General features: G+C 39.8%; 1 protein-coding gene across 1 annotated transcript in view; it reads left to right on the top strand.

The window, feature by feature from the left end:
• Positions 1-20,985, top strand: part of EEA1 (early endosome antigen 1) — a 170,076-nt gene that overhangs the window by 541 nt on the left and 148,550 nt on the right. The window lies entirely within an intron of this gene.

The raw sequence follows: 20,985 nt of genomic DNA, 5'->3' as shown, positions 1-20,985 counted from the left end.
CCGGCGCGAGGCTCGGTCTGTGCGAGCCGGCTGCGACCTGGAGGGTGTGGTGCCGGCGCCTTCCTCCCGGGATCCCGGAGTGGGAATGAAAATGGAGAGTTGGTGCCCGTGGGACGGGCCGACTGGCCGCCTGCCGGGCTGGAGAACGCCCCCTGGGAGATTGCGGGCAGCTTGCTTGCTTCGCCCTTCCCCACCCGCCGCACTCCCTGTGCCCCCCAATTTGACACGACGCGCACCTGCCACACACGGCCCAGCTTTCTCCCTTGGACCACATTGGAGGGTGGTGTGGTGAGCCCCGGCCTAGCTTGGGCCCAGTCGTGGGACTGACACTGGCAAAGTCAGCCGAGAAGGAAGATGTTACTCACTGTTGGAAACTTTTTTTTAATTAAGAAGACGTTTTCTGTCCAAGCCCCACTACCTTATTTTAGCTATCCGAGAATAAATCCGCAGTAAGCTTGATCAAGTGGTATACACTTAGTTTCTGCCAGTGCTGTCTCTGAAATCTGGAAAACCTTGAGGATAGAAAGATTAGAGCATTAGAAAACTGTAAGTGTATCATTTAGGAATCAGTTACTAGAATAACATAATTCACATCTCTTTTCCTATAAGAGTTGTTTTACCTATCAACTGTTAAATTTTTTTGGGGGGGGTATAGCTTTTTTCTTTTCTTTTTGAGGCTGATAGGGTGTAACAAAATGTAAATGATTGAAAAGTAGGTGCCAGGCCTATTAGTTCTTTACCGAGGGAGTAGCATAACTAGTTCAAAGGACAAAAGAAATTAGTTAATTTGTAGAATTCAGCCGAGGAATGTGCGGAAGAGAGTTGAGTCATCCAGTAGATAGGAAGGGAGTGCTCTTGCTTCTGCCTAGCTTTCTCCTGAAAGAATGAAGTCATGTGAAACTTGGTCAGTTATTAGAGGGAGAAATAGTTAACTTCTTTATCTGACAACCTGTATTGACATTTAATTGTATTTTGCAGTGTTTTGTCAGTTTTGAAATCCCGATCAGCGATAATTTTGGCAGTAGCAAGAGCATGTCCTTTACTTTCCCCATCACTTCCTCAGTTCAGCAGTAAAGACATCTGTGCATTATTTACTTTGAGGCTTTAGGAGATTTTTCTTTTGTCAGACCTGGAGGAACTGATTACCTCATGTTTCAGATTGTGTTTCTGTCATAGTTCCACAAGTGAAAATTAGTTTGCCCGTGGTTTGCTTTGAAGTTTACAAATAAAAGTGTTTACTGGTTTAAGAGTGGCTTCTGTAGTTATAGATTGGTTTTCAGAAATATGGGATGCTTTCTAGTAATCTTGGTTTGAAGTTAAACATCGAGATTATATGAAGATCATTTTTAATTCCGTTGAAACTACAAAAGTGAAATTGATTGTGGTTATTGCCAGAGATGTGATATTGAATCATCACATCCGAAGAAGTCAGTTGACAACTGAGTTTCTTAACGTCGGCGCTGTTGGCATTTGTGACTGGATAATTCTGTGTTGTGGGAGGCTGCCCTGTGCCTTGTAGGATGTTAGCAGCATCCTTGGCATCTACCCCCACTAGATGCCAGTAGCATTCCCCTATATTCCCTTCGCCCTTGTGACAACCAAAAATACCTCCAGATTTTACCAGATGTCCCCTAGGGGCAAAATTGCCTCTGGTTGAAAATCAATGTGTTAAATGCATTAACTCTTTAATAGGAAAGTTTGAAGTGTTTCTCACAGTTAAGTACTTAACTTTCTTTTATTCAGTGTATTTATATTGAGTTTCAGTAAATGCCAGTCTTCATGCTGAGGGCTGGGAAACAGTTGATTAAGCTATGAGTCCTCCCTTTAGAACTCACAGGCTGTTTGGGAGGTGAACATTTAAAATGACAGTGCTATGTAATAGAATAATGAAGAGGACAGAGGACCCAGGAGGCACTCTTTGGGAGGAGGTGAGGGTAATTAGGAAAAGCTTCATGGAGGAGGGCATATTCACAGCTCAGAAGAGGGAAGGGCATGTCACCCAGAGGGAACAGCAAATGCAAAGAGATGGAGTCATAAAAGGTGCACTCCCCACACTATGGGGAGTGTGAACAATTAAACTTAGGAAGTGAGATGGTCTGTAGCAATTAGTAAGAGATGAAGCTGCCATGGTGGCTAGAGACCAAATTGTGAGAGGACTTAAGAGTCCCTTTGAAGGATCTCAGCTTTCATCGTGTAGTTGGGTCAGTGTTAATGCTGAGTATTTAATAGGGACATTTTGACAAATGTCTTAAATCTGGTGATTTACTAGTTTAGAAGGTAGAATATATATTTTATTAACTCTACAAGTGGTATTTACCAACAAGTATAACTTGAATCTTTAAATTGTGTAACATGGCAACCTATTTTACCCCACACTGCTAGTCTTATTTCTCAGCGTAGATGTTAAGATATAAGATGAAAGCTATTGTCAATTTAGAGATTTATTTGAAATGGACTCCATGCTTTGAAATTATGTGGCATTCCTTTAACATTTTGTTTTTAGATGACCTTTTCATTTTAACTATTCTTATTTTCTTCTGAATAGTGTCCTTTAAATAGCATTTTTAAAAGAGGAAAGAGACAAAGTACTTACAATCAATTAGAAGTCAGTCTTTGAACATCATCAGTAAGTCTCAGGATACTTTACAGAAATTTGGTTTCTGGTTCTTCTGCTTCTGTCCTTCCTTCTGCTCCTGCTCCTCCTTTTTCGTTAGCTTACTAAGGTGTTTCTCTGAGGCTTGAAAGAGGCTGGAAAACAAAAACAAAAACAAAAAAACCTCAAAACAAAACCAAAATGAAGTAGCTCCAATATGAATGTATTGAATATTTTACTTTAGAGTCCTTTGAAGAAAAACATGAGTTTAAAGTACTTAATGGTTAGAACTTTAATCAACGTTTAGTACCTTAGGCAGCTTGTAAACCTTGTTGCCATTTCTTTCTTAAGTATTATAACTTACTGTGGGCTGGCTTAGTGGCTCATGCCTGTAATTCCAGCACTTTGGGAGGCCGAGGCATGCAGATCACTGAGATCAGGAGTTCGAGATCAGCTTGGTCAATGTGGTGAAACCCTGTCTCTACCAAAAAATACAAAAATTAGCCGGGCATCGTGGTGCACGCCTGTAGTCCCAACTACTTGGGAGGCTGAGATGGGAGAATTGCTTGAACCTGGGAGGCAGAGGTTGCAGTGAGTCAAGTTTGTACCATTACATTCCAGCAACAGAGTGAGACCCTGCCTTAAAAAAAAAAAGTAACGTACTCTGATTAGTGGTTTTTTTTTTTTTTTTTTGAGACATCTATTGTGGGCCTACTGTGTGCTGTGCAGACAATGATGGGTAAAGCAGGCATGAATTTCTGTGGAGTTTAGTGTCCAGTGGAAGAGAGGAATTCTTCAGAGATTCATACAACTGTACTATTGAATGAGTTCTAGGAAGGACAAACACAGCCCCGAGAACACCCAGCAAGAGGACCCTGGTCTTAGATGTTGGGAAGGTGTCCCAGATTAGTTGTACATCTAAGTTTGATGAAAGTATTGCTGATTTATTGAAGTGAATTTTAAAAAGTGGCAGCTAATGGCATGATTTTCTTTTTGAGTGGTTTTTTTTTTTTTTTTTTTGGCATGTTAGGAATAAAGAAGAGATTAAGATATTAAAGATCCAGGACTAGAACTGAGAATAAAGAAGACATTAAGAAATGAAAGAACTAGGGCTAGTACTCAGTTTTCTTCTCTAATTCCAGTGGCCTTTTGCTTGAGCTAAAGAAATAATGTAATTTAGTAGTTAAGAATATGAACTCTGATACCAGACTCCCTGGGTTTGTATCCTGTTTCATTTACTATCTGTGTAGTTTTGGAGAAGTTACTTCTCTGTGTCTCAGTAAAATAGTTGTAATAATACTACCCTCCTTACAAAGTGGAGAACTAGATAACTAATATGTATAAAAGTCTTAGCCAGGCACGGTGGCTCACGCCTGTAATCCCAGCACTTTGGGAGGCTGAGGTGGGTGGATCACCTGAGGTCAGGAGTTTGAGACCAGCTTGGCTAACATAGTGGAACCCTGTCTCTACTAAAAATAGAAAAAATTAGCTGGGCGTGGTGGCGGGCACCTGTAATCCCAGCTATTAGGGAGGCTGAGGCAGGGGAACTGCTTGAACCCGGGAGGCGGAGGTTACAGTGAGCCGAGATCGTGCCATTTCACTCTCCAGCCTGGGCAACAAGCAAAACTCCATCTCAAAAAAAAAAAAAAAAGTCTTAAATGTTAGCTGCTGCTAATGTTGATATTTTCTTGTTGTTTTTGGTGTTTAACTTTCTTTTCTCTTTTGAAACAGGGTCTTGCTCTGTCAGCCAGGATGGAGTGCAGTGACACCATCACGTTCACTGCAGCCCCTGCCTCCTAGGCTCAAGTGACCCTCCTGCCTAAGCCTCAGGAATAGCTGAGACTATAGGTGTGAACTACCACACCTGGCTGATTTTTTTAAATGATGTTTTAGTGTCATTATAAACTCCAAATTTCTTTAAGGAATACTTTTCTTATCATTTCCTTTATTTTTCTAATCTCCATTTTTTTTTTTTTTGTAGACGAGGTAGATGAGGACTTAGAACATAGGTGCATTCATTTTATGTACTACTGAGTATTTATTTTGTGCTAACTACTATGCAAAACACTCTTGAGAATAAAAAACAAAAAGCAAAACAAAACAAAAACCTGCTGAGCTTTAATGGAGGAGACAGATAAATAATTACAAAACAATGTGATAAGTGTTGTAATATATACACAGAGGAAAAGTTTGTAAGCACAAAAGAAAAAGTAACTATGTGGTGGAGAAGGGGTGTGGTAGGGGAGGGCAAGGAATAGAGATTGTGGAAGTCTTTGCAGAGGATGGAAGTGACTCAGGCAAGGAGGGACAAAGAACAGAAGGGCATTTTAGAGATCAGAACCAGACAAATCCAAGGCATGATATAGTTTAGTATAGAGTAGGGGGGTTGTGAGTATTTCTGGATGTGGATGGGATGGTTGCAACAGGTAGCTTGAAGGGTTTTGGACCTTATACTGTAGACAGTAAGGAGCCACAGAGAATTTTAAAGTTATCAAATTTGTAATAAGGAAAATCCTCCAAAAGTAGTTGTCCCAGATAATCTTTATTTTATTTTATTTTATTTTTGAGGCAGAGTTTTGCTCTTGTTCCCCAGGCTGAAATGCAATGATGCAATCTCGGCTCACTGCAACCTCCGCCTCCCGAGTTCAAGCAATTCTTCTGCCTCAGCCTCCCAAGTAGCTGGGATTACAGGCGCCTGCCACCATGCCCAGCTAATTTTTTTTTGCATTTTTAGTAGAGACAGGGTTTCACTATGTTGGCCAGGCTGGTCTCAAACTCCTGACCTCAGGCAATCCGCCCGCCTCAGCTTCCCAAAGTGCTGGGATTACAGGCGTGAACCACCGCACCCGGCCAGGGTAGAGATTTTTTTGTTTTCCTTTGTATGTTTAGGTCTAACATGGTGCTTGATGCCTGGTGGTTTTTCAGTAGTACATATTGACTACTTGGTGGCCCTGTAGAGAGGATGACTTCATTAGGGAGAGATCAGCTAGAAAGTTGTTGTCGTTCTTAAAATTGTTGCATATTGGAATCATTTGGTATTCTTAAAAACAAACCAGATTTTTGAGTTTCTTAATTGAATCAGAATTTCTGGACCTCTGGCCCTTAGTCTAGGGGATAATGAGAGCTTGAATTCAGGCAGTGGTTTTGTGGATAGAGAGAGAATAAAGTGATTTTCAAGAAGAGGAATAGAATTGCTAGAACTTGTTGACTTGTGAGTAGTTTGGGTAGCTGTGAGGGTGGTGGAATAGATCTAAGATTAAGGATAGAGATAGAGGAAAAGGTTGGGGAAGAAGATAAAAGTGAACTAGAGGTCTGGACTTTCCAAGTGGAGATGTTCAGTAGGCAAGAGAAAATACAAGTCTAGCACTCAGGAGACAAGTAGAGGCGGGTGTTAGGTATGTGTAAATGTTGAAGAGAAGTTGAGTCAAATAAGGACTGAGAAGTGCCCACTGAATGTAACAACTGGGTCATACCTATTTTGGTTGCAAGAGAGTCACAGGGGGAAATGAATGACTAGGAAGTAAGGGAATAGAAACAGGGAGTACAGACTACATGGAAAGTGTTGAAATATTAAATGCATTAATGTAATCTGTCATTCTTTGACCATCTTCTAATAACTTTCTTTTTTTTTTTTTTGAGACAGAGTCTTGCTCTGTCGCCAGGCTGGAGTAGAGTGGTGTGATCTCAGCTCACTGCAACCTCTGCTTCCTGGGTTCAAGCGATTCTCTTGCCTCAGCCTCCCGAGTAGCTGGGACTACAGGCATGTGCCACCATATCCGGCAAATTTTTGTATTTTTCGTAGAGACAGGGTTTCACCGTGTTGGCCAGGATGATCTCCTGACCTTGTGATCCACCTGCCTCAGCCTCCCAGAGTGCTGGGATTACAGTCGTGAGCCACTACACCCAGCCAATAACTTTATTTTCAAGGATTACAGATCTCCTCAAATTAGTTTAAGTTTAAAGAGGGATTTATTATAAGGTTTCATAGTGATCCAAGATCTGGAATCACTGTATACATAGTTGGGTCTCTGGAGAGTAGGACCTAGAATGTGTCAGGGACAGAGGCAGCTCTTTTCTCTGTCTCACACTTTCTGATGGACCACTGCCTTCTTATCTCCACTTCTCTGTGCCTATTCTCGCTGCTGCTTACTAAGTATGGCCAGGATTTTGATGGCCATCTGACATGATTCCACGTGCCTTTCACGTTAACTTTGCATAGCCAACTGGCCCAATGTCTTGTTTCCAAAATCCCAACAGAATAATCTAAAACGTTTTTCTCATCTTTTCTTGTCAGGTCATGCATAGGTCTCTGGATGGCCAATAGAATTGTTTCCTCCGGGTCAAGTGTCCATTGCTGGTCTAATCAACCAAGGTTGGGGGTGGGGTAATATTGTGTCTTCAGGAGTTGTGGCAGCATGAAACACATCTTTTGTAGGTCGTTCTTCTAGAAATAAACTTTACCATGGCTCTGTAACAGTGATAATGTCTCTGATTCAGTTCATTTGGTTCTAGGAGTAAAGAATCTGTTGGGTTAGCTCAAATAGGATGGTAATGGTTATAAGGATACATTCTGCAATTAAAAAAAGGTAGAATTTCATAGAAATCCGAGACCAAAAAATGTCATATGGGGCTGAGCCTCTGATACATTTTTACTGGAAGTCTTTGCAGGATTAAGGCAGTGCTCTTTGGGAGCTCTGTAACAGGGCTTTATAGATTTTTCACTGTAGGGTTCATCTGTTAAAGGACTCAGTTCACCTGTTTGCATCCTTGTTTCTGCTGTTAAGTAATTTTTTTTTTTTTTTTTAGAGGAAGTTTTGCTTTTTGTACTCAGGCTGGAGTGCAATGGCGTGATCTCGGCTCACCACAACCTCTGCCTCCCTGGTTCAAGCGATTCTCCTGCCTCAGCCTCCTGAGTAGCTGGGATTACAGGCATGCGCCACCATGCCCGGCTAATTTTGTAGTTTTAGTAGAGGTGGGGTTTCTCCATGTTGGTCAGGCTGGTCTTGAACTCCTGACCTCAGATGATTTGCCTGCCTCGGCCTCCCAAAGTGCTGGGATTACAGGAGTGAGCCACCACGCCCAGCATTTCTTACTCTTTATTCTAGTTTTCTTAATACCATGTCTTCTGCACACTCAGAATCTATGGTCTTTTGAAACTTTGGCTGGGTTGTAACTTTGATTTGCTCAAGTCCTTCAAGTACTCTTACTTCATCTTGTAACTACAGTGTATGTCTGTTTAGTGTCAGTTTGTACAGCTGATTAATCATTTCTCTTTTTAGTTTGTAATGCACAGGCCAAAACATGGGACCCAGCTATAGCTGTTCATTCCTACATTGGCCTCCCCCCACCCTGCACTGGGCCATTTCACTGGTGGCTAGCTAGCTGGTTGGGTCTAAGTGATCACATCTGGTTAGTCAGCAGTAAGCATGGGAATCATATAACTTGGCTGTCTTGGGCTTTGTTCTCAACACGAACAGTGGTAGGACAGCTTACTTTAGGATGGATCATGGCTGTTGCATGCCCTATGATTGATTGACATATTTAGCACAAAGATGCATAGACATCTGTTTTAGTGTTGCATGGGCCATAGCAGTAGATGCAATTTAATAAAAATCATGTTCTTTCCCTTATCTCAGTTTTTAATATCAGACTGTGGCTAAATTTTACATATGTATGCGAATATAAAATTTTTTCCAGTGTGTTGGTGGTATTTTATTTTGACTTAATTAACTAAATAATGTTTGGAAAATGTTTTAAGAGTTCCTTCCTTTGTACTGTGCTGTGCCAAAATAATTGTTTTGTGAATGGTTTAAGTGGTTGGTAGGTCATATGGAGGTAGATCCCCAATAAAGAAGTGTGAGTTTATTTTGTTCTGTAAAACTTTTTTTTGTTTGTTTCGTATAACTTGTTTGCAACTGCCCATATATTTTAAGCAGTGATTTTATTTTAAAAATATTTAAAAACGATAAAATATATTTCTGATTATGAAAATAAATCATACACATCATGAAAATTTGAAAAGTTTAGAAAAGAAAAATTGAGAAGTAGCATAGGGCTGTACCACAGTGGGTAGTTTAACTTTAAAAGTGCAAGACTGAAAGGCAGATGGAATCTCAACTCTTCCCATTATTACATTTGTGGTCTTAGCTAATGACTAAGTTAGCTTTTTAAACTTTTTTTTTTCCCCACTTGGGTAAATGAGAGCAATCTGTTGTCTTTACTCAAAAGATTGTTGTGAGGATTAAATGTTATAAAGCAATTAAAGTGCCTGGCATAGTGCCCATCATAGAGTTTACGTCTTAGCTATTATTATTGTTAATAAAAATATAGTCTTTCATTTAGCAGACTACCAACTGCTATTTCTTCAACTAGTATAAAACACAAGTTTTATGTGCAGGAATTTGAAAATGCACATAATCTAGGGGAAGTTGATATCCAGAGCTTTATAATAAGATTTATGCCTCAGGGTTATTTTGGTTTTATTAAGTTTTTGATTATAAAGGCACCAGAGCATGTTAAGAACTCACTGAAGCTGGAATCAAAGACCTGAGTTCAGGTTCTGCTTCTGCTACCAGTGTGATCTTAGGCAAATCGTTGAGCTTTCCTGGGCTTTATTTTCCTTATCTGTTCAATGAGGGCATGGGCTAGGTGATCTCTCTTTTTTTTTGTTTTTGAGATGGAGTCTTGCTCTGTTGCCCAGGCTGGAGTGCAGTGGCGCGATCTGGGCTCACTGCAAGCTCCGCCTCCCGGTTTCATGCCATTCTCCTGCCTCAGCCTCCTGGGAAGCTGGGACTACAGGCGCCCACCACCACGCCTGGCTAATTTTTTTGTATTTTTAGTAGAGAGGGGTTTCGCTGTGTTAGCCAGGATGGTCTCCGTCTCCTGATCTCATGATCCGCCTGCCTCGGTCTCCCAAAGTGCTGAGATTACAGGCGTGAACCACTGTGCCCAGCTGGTGATCTCTCTTTTTTCCTTTTTTTAGACACAGTCTTGCTCTTTTGTCCAGGCTGGAGTGCAGTGGTGGAAACAGCACCTGCCACATAGTAGGCTCCAGCAGATAGTAGGTCTCTTTCTTTACCGAGGTCTTTGTCCCTGTAGTGTATAGCCCTTTTTGATATTTCAAAGGCAAGAAAGGTGCATTATTGTAGTGTGACACCTAGATCCCCATTCAGGGTAGAGACACCTTCCTTTAACTGCCTAGAGTCATGGCTGCTAAAGGCCCATAGGTGCATCTTTTTCTTGGACTTGCCCTTGTAGAAGGAAGCAACCTGCATTTAATTAATGATTAATGTGGATGATATGCATTGCCTCATTAGGGTCTTATATGAAGGACTGTCCCTACTTCAGAACTCTTAGTAGGATTCACTGAGGTTGCTGTTGTGATTGTGTTACTGTTCAGTACTGTTCAATTTCTCCCTCTACCCAATCATGCTTTCCTCTATGCCCACACAGGTGTTCTTGAGATTACTTCCCGATAAACCTCTTGTATGCAGATTTCAGTCCCAGAGTCTGTTTCCTTGGGAACCCAAGTTACGACAGTCATCTACTATTTGGATTGTCTCTCCCAAAATTTTTGCATTATAGAAAATGATTATATTAAGGATGGATTTTAATTTTATGAATTTTGTGGTCTACTTCTTTGAAACTGATTCTATATATCTTTTATAATGGGAATCTGTAGCCAGTAGATTCGAATTTTTGTTAGATTATAAAGTGTTACCTAACAGGTTTTTTTTTTTTTTTTTGAGACAAAGTCTCACTGTTGCACAGGATGGAGTGCAATGGTGCAATCTAGGCTCACTGCAACCTCCGCCTTCCAGGTTCAAGTGATTCTCATGCCTCGGCCTCCCGAATAGCTGGGATTACAGACACATGCCACTGTGCCTGGCTAATTTTTGTATTGTTAATAGAGATGGGATTTTGCCATGCAAACTCCTGGCCTCATGAGCCACTGCACCTGGCCACCTAACAGATTTTTTCTTTTTTTTTTTTTTGATATGGAATCTCACCCTGTTGCCCAGGTTGGAGTGCAATGGCACGATCTCAGCTCACTGCAACCTCCGCCTCCCAGGTTCAAGCGATTATCCTACTTCAGCCTCCCCAGTAGCTGGGATTACAGGCGTGCGGCACCATGCCTGGCTAATTTTTGTATTTTTAGTAGAGACGGGGTTTCACCATTTTGGTCAGGCTGGTCTCGAACTCCTGACCTCATTATCCGCCCACCTTGACCACTCAAAGTGCTGGAATTATAGGCATGAGCCACCGTGCCCGGCCCAGATTTTTAAGTTTGTTTCATAGTCCATGATTTTGAGCATGATCCACAGATCCTCTGTTCAAGAAATTTTATTGTCAGTACCTTTCCCTGTTCCCTTAAGTGAGTTTAAGACTTAAATAAAATGAAAAGTGGCTACTTCTTTAAAGTAGACCATTAACTCTTATTTTGGTATGTTTTTGTATCTGTCTATTCATATTTGATGAATCAGAACAGCCTATATTTTAAACTTGCCTAACATATGTAGGTCAATTTTAATCAGATGGTGGGTATTTTTAAAACTTTATTTCACCTAATATTACTTATATTCACTTAATATTTCACTTAATATTAAGTTAATTGTATGATATCTGTAAACCCAAATTAGGTACTAGGAACTTATCTATAATGAGTTCTGATAGTCTCAGTCTCTTACAGACTTGGCTGCTTGTGAGAGACAGATTATTTTCATGTAACTAGTAACTTAAGTTTTAGAGTTTTAAATATGACTATAAGAAAACTAAGGATATACAGATATTGGAAATATGTTTGACATCCTTTTAGGTCAGCCAGTTTATGGCTCCAGATCAGTCATAGAATGAGAATTTTGGAGGTGGAAGCTCCTGTGAATTCATCCTGTCCTTATAGTTTATCAATGAAGAAACTGAGATTAGAAAAGTTAGGCTTAATTGGTATCAGAGAAATGAACAAGAAACGTTTTGAGATTGTAGGGAAAATATCAGTTGAGATCCCAGAAACCTAAGTGTTAATTGTAGCTCTACCATTAGATAGCAGAGCGTTGTCAGGCAAGCCAGCTATTCTTTCTTTTAGTTTCTTCATGTATGAAGTGGCAGTTGGACCAAATGATTTCTGAGTACCTTCCAGCTTTTATTGTTTTTGTTTTGTTTTATTTTGTTTTTGAGATAGGTTCTTTCCCTGTTGTCCATGCTAGAGTGCAAGTAGCCTGATCATGGCTCACTGCAACCTCAGCCTTTCCAGGCTTAAGCAATCCTCCTGGCTCAGCCTCCCTAGTAGCTGGGATTACAGGCCCATACCAGCATACCTGGCTAATTTTTTGTAGAGACGGGGTCTCACTTTGTTATCCAGGCTAGTCTTGAACTCCTTGGCTCAAGTGATACTCTCACCTTGGCATCCCAAAGTACTGGAATTACATGCATAATCCACTGTGCCCGGACAGCTTTTAAATTTTGATTCTAGGTCTTTTTTGTGCAGAGAGATGTACTTAATAATAATATTTGTCTATTTATAGTGTATCTACTATAATGCCAGACACTAATTTAAACATATTTATTATTTAATCTTTACAACAATTCTGTGAGGCTGTCATTATTAGTTTCACTTTACAAATGGGAATTTCAGGCCTAGAGAAGTTAAGTAAATTTACAAAGCTTTGGCCAGGTGCGGTGGTTCACACCTGTAATCCCAGCACTTTGGAAAGCTGAGGCGGGTGGATTACCTGAGGTCAGGAGTTCGAGACCAGCCCGGCCAACGTGGCGAAACCCCGTCTCTACTGAAAAGACAAAAATTGGTCGTGGGGGTGCACACCTTTACTCCCAGTTACTTGGGAGGCAGAAGTGGGAGAGTTGCTTGAACTCTGGAGGCAGAGGTTGCAGTGAGCTGAGCTCACACCACTGCACTCCAGCCTGGGTTACAGGGCAAGACTCCTCAAAAAAAAAAAAAAAAAAAAGTCTATAGAGACAAAGGTCTTGCTATGTTGCCCAGGGGCTGGTCTTGAACTCTTGGCCTCAAGTGATTCTTTCACATCAGCCTCCAAAGTGCTGGGATTACAGGTGTGAGCCAGTGTGCCCAGCCTCAATGCAATTCCTGTCAGATTGCCAACATCATTTTTCATAGAATTAGAAAAAACAATTCTAAAATTCATGTGGAACCAAAAAAGAGTGTGAATAACCAAAGCAGAACAAAGTGGGAGGCATCAGATTACCTGACTTCACATTATGCTACAAGCTACAGTAAACATGGTACTGGTATAAAAATAGTCACAAGTCAATGGAACAGAATAGAGAACCCAGGAATAAAGCCACATACTTATAACTACCTGATATTCGATGAAGTTGACAAAAATATGCACTGTGGCTTCTGATTATGGGCCTGGGATCTGAGTGCAGGGCTAGAGGCAAGCAACGGCAGGACCAGAGGCCATGGGGGCATGGGCTGGTGAGTAAGTGGTAGGGGGAGACCCGAGAGTGTGGTGGGGGTAGGGAAATGCAGTGGGGAAAGAATACTTTATTCAATAAATAGTGCTGGGAAAATTAGATAGCCATATGCAGAAGAATGAAGCTGGACCCATATTGTTCACCATATACAAAAGATAACTCAAATTAACTGAAGGATTAAAGACTTAGATGTAAGACCTCAAACTAGACCGGGTGTAGTGACTCCCAGCACTTTGGGAGGCCGAGGTGGGCAGATCACCTGAGGTCATGAGTTCAAGACCAGCCTGGCCAACATAGTGAAACCCTGTCTCTACTAAAAAGACAAAAATCAGCCAGGAGGCTGAAGCAGGAGAATCGCTTCAACCTGGGAGGTGGAGGTTGTGGTGAATTGACATCACACCACTGCACTCCAGCCTGGGCAACAGAGTAAGACTCTGCCTCAAAAACAAACTAACAAATAAACAAAAAACCTGGAACTAAAAACCCTAGAAGAAAACCTAGGAAACTCTCTCTGGACCTTGGCCTGGGTGAGGAATTTATGACTGAGACCTCAAAAGCAAATACAAAAACAAAAATAGAAAAAAATGGGAATTAATTAAAGTAAAAATCTTTTGTACAGCCCAAGAAATAATCAACAAACAGACAACCTACCAAATGGGAGAAAATGTTTGCAAACTATGCATCTGACAAAGGACTAACATCCAGAATCTACATGGAACGCAACAAGAAAAAAACAAACCCATCAAAAAGTAGACAAAGGACATTAGCAGATATTTCTCAAAAGAAGACATACAAGTGACCAACAAACATGAGAAAATGCTCAACATTGCTAATCATCAGAGAAATGCAAATTAAATTAAAAATACAATGAGATACCATCTTATACCAGTCAGAACGGCTGTTACAAAAGATTAAAAAACAAAACTAACAACATGTTGGTGAGGAGGTGGAGAAAAGGGAATGCCCATACATTGCTGGTGGGAATATAAATTAGTACGGCCTCTATGGAAAACAGTATGGAGATTTCTCAAAGAGGTAGAAACAACTACAGTTCAATCCAGCAGTCCCAGTACTGGGTATATATCCAAAGGAAAACAGATCATTGTATAAAAAAACAAATCTGCATATGGCTGTTTGTCACGGCACTTTGTACCACAGCAAAGTCGTGGAATCAACCTAAGTGTCCATCAACAGATGATTGGATAGAGAAAATGTGGTTTATATATACCATGGAATACTACTCAGCCATAAAAAAGAATGAGATCATGTCTTTTGTAGCAGCAGGGATGGAACTGGAGGCCATTATCCTAAGTGAAATCACTCAGAAACAGAGAGTAAAATACCGCATGGTCTCACTTATAAGTGGGAGCTAAACAATGGATACAAATAGACATAAAGATGGAAATATGGGGAAAGGGTGAGGGTGGGAGGAGAGTGAGGGATGAAAAATTACCTATTCTGTACATTATTAGGGTGGTGGGTACACTAAAAGCCGAGACTTCACCACTATACAATATGCCCATCTAACAAAACTGCACTTGTACCCACTAAATCTATAAAAAGAAAATAAGGTGGAAAACAGAATGGATTATCTAAGGTACCTTCACTCATATTGCTGGTTTTATCCATTGGGCCACATGTGTCCAAGGCTAATCTGGGTTTAGGTGGTGGCAGAGAAGTTTCCAGCAACAAGAGAACAAATCCCATTGTGCAGACAGACACCTTTCAAGTCTCTGCTTGTGTCTCATTTGTTATACCATTAGTCAAGGCAAGTCTCATGGCCAGCCCAGAGTTTATGTAGGGGAGGATTACATAAGAGAATTACAAGGGCGTGAAAACATAGGTCTGATTCATTGATGGTAATTACCATAACGAACTACCACTGACGCCGCTTTGTTCTTCCTTCTATTATGAGTAAATGCTGCAAGAGGAAATATAAATAAGGGAAGTAGTCGAGTTTAAAGGATGGAAAGATTTCTTATTTGAGTAAGAACACTCAGAGAAGATTTTATGATGCCGTTTGGGTTAGATTTCAGCAATATTTGCAAAATGATCTTCTAAATCTTTCATTGCTTCTACATATATTAACTGAAATTTTTCTGTAAAGAACTTTTTGATATCAACCAGGGCATTTCGTTATCCCAAATTTCAGTGCATACTTGCAAGGCAGGATAAAGACTTAATTTTTTTTCCTTGATTACTGTTAGAATAAGAGTTGGTACACTAGCTACTTCAGCAGTGATCATTGTGGTTTTCTGAGTTTTCGTTTGATTTTCTCTTTCTTGAGAAAAGGAAGTTCATAGATTTGAAAAACAGAAGTTACTTTTTAGAGCAGTTATAGGTTCACAGTAAAACTGAGTGAAGGTTACAGAGATTTCCCATATACTTCCTGCCCCTACACATGCGCAGACTCCCCCATTGTCAACATTCCCCGCTAGAGTGGTATATTTGTTAGGATTTGTGAACATATATTGACATATCATTATCATTTAGAATCTGCAGTTTACAGTAGGGTTCACTCTTGGTGTTGTACATTCTGCTGATTTTGGGACAAATTTTTATGTTTCTACCATTATAATACCATACAGAGTACTTTTACTTACATACAAATCCACTGTGTTTTGCTTATTCATCCTTCCCTTCCCCTTAACTCTTGGCAAACATTGATCTTTTCACTTTTTTCCTAGTTTTGCCTTTTCCAGAAGGCATTTTCAGATTGGCTTCTTTCACTTTATATTCCACTTAGTAATATACGTTTAAGTTTCTTCATTGTCTTTTCATGGCTTAATAGTTCATTTCTTTTTAACGCTGGAGAATATCGTCTGGGTGTACTAGTAAGTTATTGATTCACGCACTGGAAGATATCTTGGTCAATTACGAATAAAGCTACTTTAAACATCTGTGTCCACGTTTTGGTGTGGACAGAAGTTTTTAATTCATTCGGATAAATACCAAGGAGTGTGATTACTGAATTGTATAGTAAGAGTATGTTTACTTTCGAAAGGAACTACCAAACTGTCTTCCAAAGTAGCTGTAACATTTTGTATGTCCACCAGCAGTGAATTCCTGTTCCTATTTCTCCACATCCTTGTCAGCATTTGATGGTAGTAGTGTTCTGGATTTTGGCCATTCTGCTAGGTGTGTTGTGGTATCCCATTGTTTTAATCTGCATTACCCTGATGGTGTATGCTGTGGAGCAACTTTTCATATGCATATTTGCCATCTGTATATCTTTTTTTGTAAGATGTCTGTCTATTAAGGTCTTTGCCTTAGTTTTTAATTAGATTATTTATTTTTTTCCAAATAAATTTAAAGAATTGTTTGTATATTTTGGATAATAGTCCATTATCAGGTTTGTCTTTTGTAAATATTTTTCTCCAGTCTATGAGTTGTCTTTTTATTCTTGACAATGTCTTTTGAAGAGCTGACATTTTTAATTTTAATGAAGTCCAGCTTATTAATTCTTTCATGGATTGTGCCTTTTGTGTTCTACCTAAAAGAATAGTGGACAAACCACAGTCTTTTTCTCCTATTTTATCTTCTAGGGTTTATAGTTTTGTGTTTTACTTTTAGGTTTGTGATCCATTTTGAGTTAATTTTTTTTTTGAGACGGATTCTTGCTCTGTCACCCAGGCTATAGTGCAGTGGCATGATCTTGGCCCACTGCAACCTCTGCCTCCCGAGTTCAAGTGATTCTTCTGCCTTAGCCTCCCGAGTAGCTGGGATTACAGGTGCGCACCACCATGCCCGGCTAATTTTTGTATTTTTAGTAGAGATGGGTTTCACCATGTTGGTCAGACTGGTCTCAAACTCCTGACCTCGTGATCTGCCTGCCTTGGCCTCCCAAAGTGTTGGGATTACAGGCATGGGCCACTGCACCTGGCCTTGAGTTAATTTTTTAAAATTAAAATTAAAATATAATTATTTATTTTTGAGATGGAATCTTGCTCTGTTGCCCAGGCTGGAGTGCAGTGACGTGATCTTGGCTCACTGCAACCTCCACCTTTTGGATTCAAGTGATTTTCCTGCCTCAGCCTCTTGAGTAGCTGGGATTACAGGCACCTGCCACCACACCTGGCTAATTTTTGTATTTTTAGCAGAGACAGGGTTTTTCCACATTGGCCAGGCTGGTCTCAAACTCCTGACCTCAGGTAATCTACCCTTCTCAGCCTCCCAAAGTGCTGGGATTACAGGCGTGAGCCACTGCACCTAGCCTAAATTTATTAAGACGGGTCTCACCATGTTGCCCAGGCTAGTCTTGGGCTCCTGGACTCAAGTGATCCTCCTACCTCGGCCCCCCAAATTGCTGGGATTGTAGCCATGAGCCACCGTGTCTACCCTTGAGTTAGTTTTTATGGAGAATATAAGGTCTGTATTTAGATTTTTTTTTTTTTTTTTGCATGTGAATATCCAATTGTTCCATTACCATTTGTTGAAAAGACTATTGTCTTAACCCATTTTTTTTTCTTTTTTCTTTTTTTGCTGCTATTACAGAATCCCACATACTAGGTAATTTATAACGAAGCTTATTTGGCTCACAGTTCTGGATGCTGGGGAGTCTAAGCACATAGCACCTTTCTCTGGTGAGATCCTGTCTGCTATGTCATCTCATAGCAAATAGGAAGGGCAAGAGAGCAGGTGTGATGGAGAGCTTTGTTTTTCTTTTTTTGAGACAAAGTTTTGCTCTTGTTACCCAGGCTGGAGTGCAGTGGCGCCATCTCAGCTCACTGCAACCTCCACCTCTCGGATTCAAGCGATTCTCCTGCTTCAGCCTCCCGAGTAGCTGGAATTACAGGCATGCACCACCACGTCCAGCTAATTTTGTATTTTTAGTAGAGATGGGGTTTCTCCATGTTGGTCAAGCTGGTCTCGAACTCCTGAACTCAGGTAATCTGCTTGCCTCTGCCTCTCAAAGTGCTGGGATTACAGGTATGAGCCACCATGCTTGGCCACGAGCTTGTTTTTATAACAAAGCCATTCCCGTGATAACTGATCCATGTTCACAATAATGGCAATCCGTTCATGAGGGTGGAACTCCCATGACCTAGTCACCTTTTAAAGGCCTCACTTCTCAATACTATTACATTTGCAATTAAGTTTCAACATGAGTTTTGGTGGGGACATTCAAGCAATAGCAACTATCTTTTCTTGTTGTATTGCTTGTGTTCCATTGTCAAAAATTAGTTGACTAACTCCTGGATTTTTATATTATGAACTCATGGATTTACATGTAATTAGTGTGTTTCAGTCAATTACAGTCAATGTTTTTTGCTGATGTGAAAATGATCTCAGCTGTAGCTACTGGGAGTACCTTCAAGGTGACGTTTGTCATTTTGACAGGACCTTATTTGTGTTCAAAAAGCTTCCTTGCTTTTTGGCACAATAATATGTTTCAGATTTATCTTGTAAATTTTCCCTCCCATGTCTGGAATCAGCCATTTCTCTAGAAAATTCCTTTGAGTGGGGAGTGATGGTTAGAGACCATAGTATAAGCACTGAGGGTGCACTTTGCTTTTGGGTTGTCTTTGCTTTTAAGCTTTTGAATGGTAAGAATTATTGTTAAGAAACAAGGCCAGGCGTGGTGGCTCATGCCTGTAATCCCAGCACTTTGGGAGGCCGAGGCAGGCAGATCACAGGTCAGGAGTTTGAGACCAGCCTGGCCAACATGGTAAAACCCTGTCTCCACTAATTAGCTGGGTGCATGCCTGTAATCCTAGCTACTCAGGAGGTTGAGGCAGGAGAATTGCTTGAACTTGGGAGGCAGAGGTTGCAGTGAGCTGAGATTGTACCACTGCACTCCAGCTTGGGTGAGAGAGTGAGACTCTGTCTCAGAAAAAAAAAGAAACAAAAACCAAAATAATAATTCAAATTTAAGATATAAAATGGTTTTTTATTTATTTGATTCTGTATTTATATCATTTTTTCTTATACTGAATATCTTGGTTCTTAACATTAACAAATGTTTTTGCTAAAATATGCATAAATAGCTTTAAAATTAACAATATGAATCTTATGGCTAAGATTATTGAATTAATTTTACTGTTTCTTTTTTTAACAGTGTTTTTTTGGCTTTGTGCTATAACCCAAAAGGATATGTAGTAAAAACTCTATGTTCTTAAATAGTTAAAATAATTATTTTGTCTGTTTGGTAATGCCTGCAATATAATACTTATTTAGGTTTTAAAAATTTTATTAAAAATTAAAATTGTGACAAAATATACATAATTTAAAAGATACAATTTTTACCATTTTTAAGTGTACAGTCCAGTGGCATTAAATGTATTCACAATGTTGTGCAATCATAACAACTAAACTCCATACTCATAAAACAACAACTCTTCATTCCTCCCCTCCCCTGAACCCACTGTAACCACAATTCCACTTCCTGTCACCATGAATTTAACTGTTCTAGGTACCTCATATAAGTGGAATTATACGATAGTGATCCTTTTGTGTCTGGTTTATTTCACTTAGCATAATTATTTCTGCTTCATTCATGTTGCCGCATGTTATCAGAATTTTCTTCCTTTTAAAGGCTGAATAATATTTCATTGTGGATGTTTATACTACATTTTGTTTATCCATTCATCTGTTGGCGGACATTGGGTTATTCACATGTTTTAGCTATTGCGAATAATGCTGCTATGAACATTGGTGTGCAAATACCTGTTTTAGTTCATTTAGGTTTTAATTTTTGTTTGTTTGTTTGTTTGTTTTGAGACAGTCTCACTCTGTCACCCAGGCTGGAGTGCAGTGGTGTGATCTCTCATTGCATTGCAACTTCCACTTCCTGGGTTCAAGTGATTCTCCTGCCTCACCCTCCCAAGTAGCTGGGATTACAGGTATCCACCACCATGCCTGGCTAATAGTTCATTTAGGTTTTAACTGAAGTTCTTGATAAATGAGGATATTATTGACTAAGCTGGAGAACATAGTGAAGAAAGTAAACGTTTTCCTAGGATGGTAAAGTGTTGAGATGAATAAAGAGTTTGGTGTGGTTACAATGCTTTGAAACATCCATTACTTGATTTCTTAGTAAACAACTAGAAATGTGGATGTAGAAGTATAGAGTGCTATATTAGGTTTCTTTTATAATCCAGGTGAGAGATGATGGCAACATGAATTAAGGTAGTGGCCAAGGAGATGGAGAAAGGGGGATAGATTCAAAATGTATGTGGGCAGTTGAATTAACTTGGTGATTGGATGTGAAGGTTAAGGAATAGAGACGAGTAAGAGTGATGCCTTGGATTTAGGCAAAATGAGTGTGTGATGGTTCTGTAATCTGAGATGGAGAATGCAGATGGGTGAAAGGGTTGAGCAAAGATAAATGAATTTGGTTTTGAATAAGCTGACTTTGTGGTGCTCTCAAGGCATTCAATTAGATATGTTTGGCAAGACAGGAAAATATGAATTGGAAACTCAGCAAAGGTCTGGATTAGAGTTAGTGTTTTTATTATTGTCAGCAACGGTGATAATGAAAATTTAGGGAGTAAATGAATTTACCTAAACTGTGTGATCAACTAAGAGGTCAAGTATGAAAACTCCCTGGGAACCCCTTAATTACTTTACATGAATTTTTTTTTTTTTTGTGAAATAGTATGTGTTTTTTGCAAAGATACCTTCTTGCTTTTTCTATATGTTATGTTTTTAGCTCTTAATAGTAGAAAAAGGTTAGTGAGAGCCCTTTGTCTCAGTATAAGGCTTGCATAATGTATTTAAAGCATTGTTCTTAAGGTCTGCGTATAGTAAATGACTTTTCAAACGTTTTGAATTTGTGAAAATCTTTCTAATTAATTTTTATGGTGGGATGAGGATGAAATAGAGTAACAAAATCAGTGTTGAAAGTTACATTTTATTTTATTTTTTATTTTTATTTTTATTTATTTTTTATTTTTTTATTTTTTTGAGGCGGAGTCTCGCTCTGTCGCCCGGACTGGAGTGCAGTG

The sequence above is a fragment of the Colobus angolensis genome, unplaced genomic scaffold, assembly GCF_000951035.1.
Source record: "Colobus angolensis palliatus isolate OR3802 unplaced genomic scaffold, Cang.pa_1.0 Scaffold10, whole genome shotgun sequence".
NCBI lineage: Eukaryota > Metazoa > Chordata > Mammalia > Primates > Cercopithecidae > Colobus > Colobus angolensis.
The sequence above is the reverse complement of the archived record's forward strand: the minus strand, read 5'-3'. Positions and strand labels throughout refer to the sequence as shown.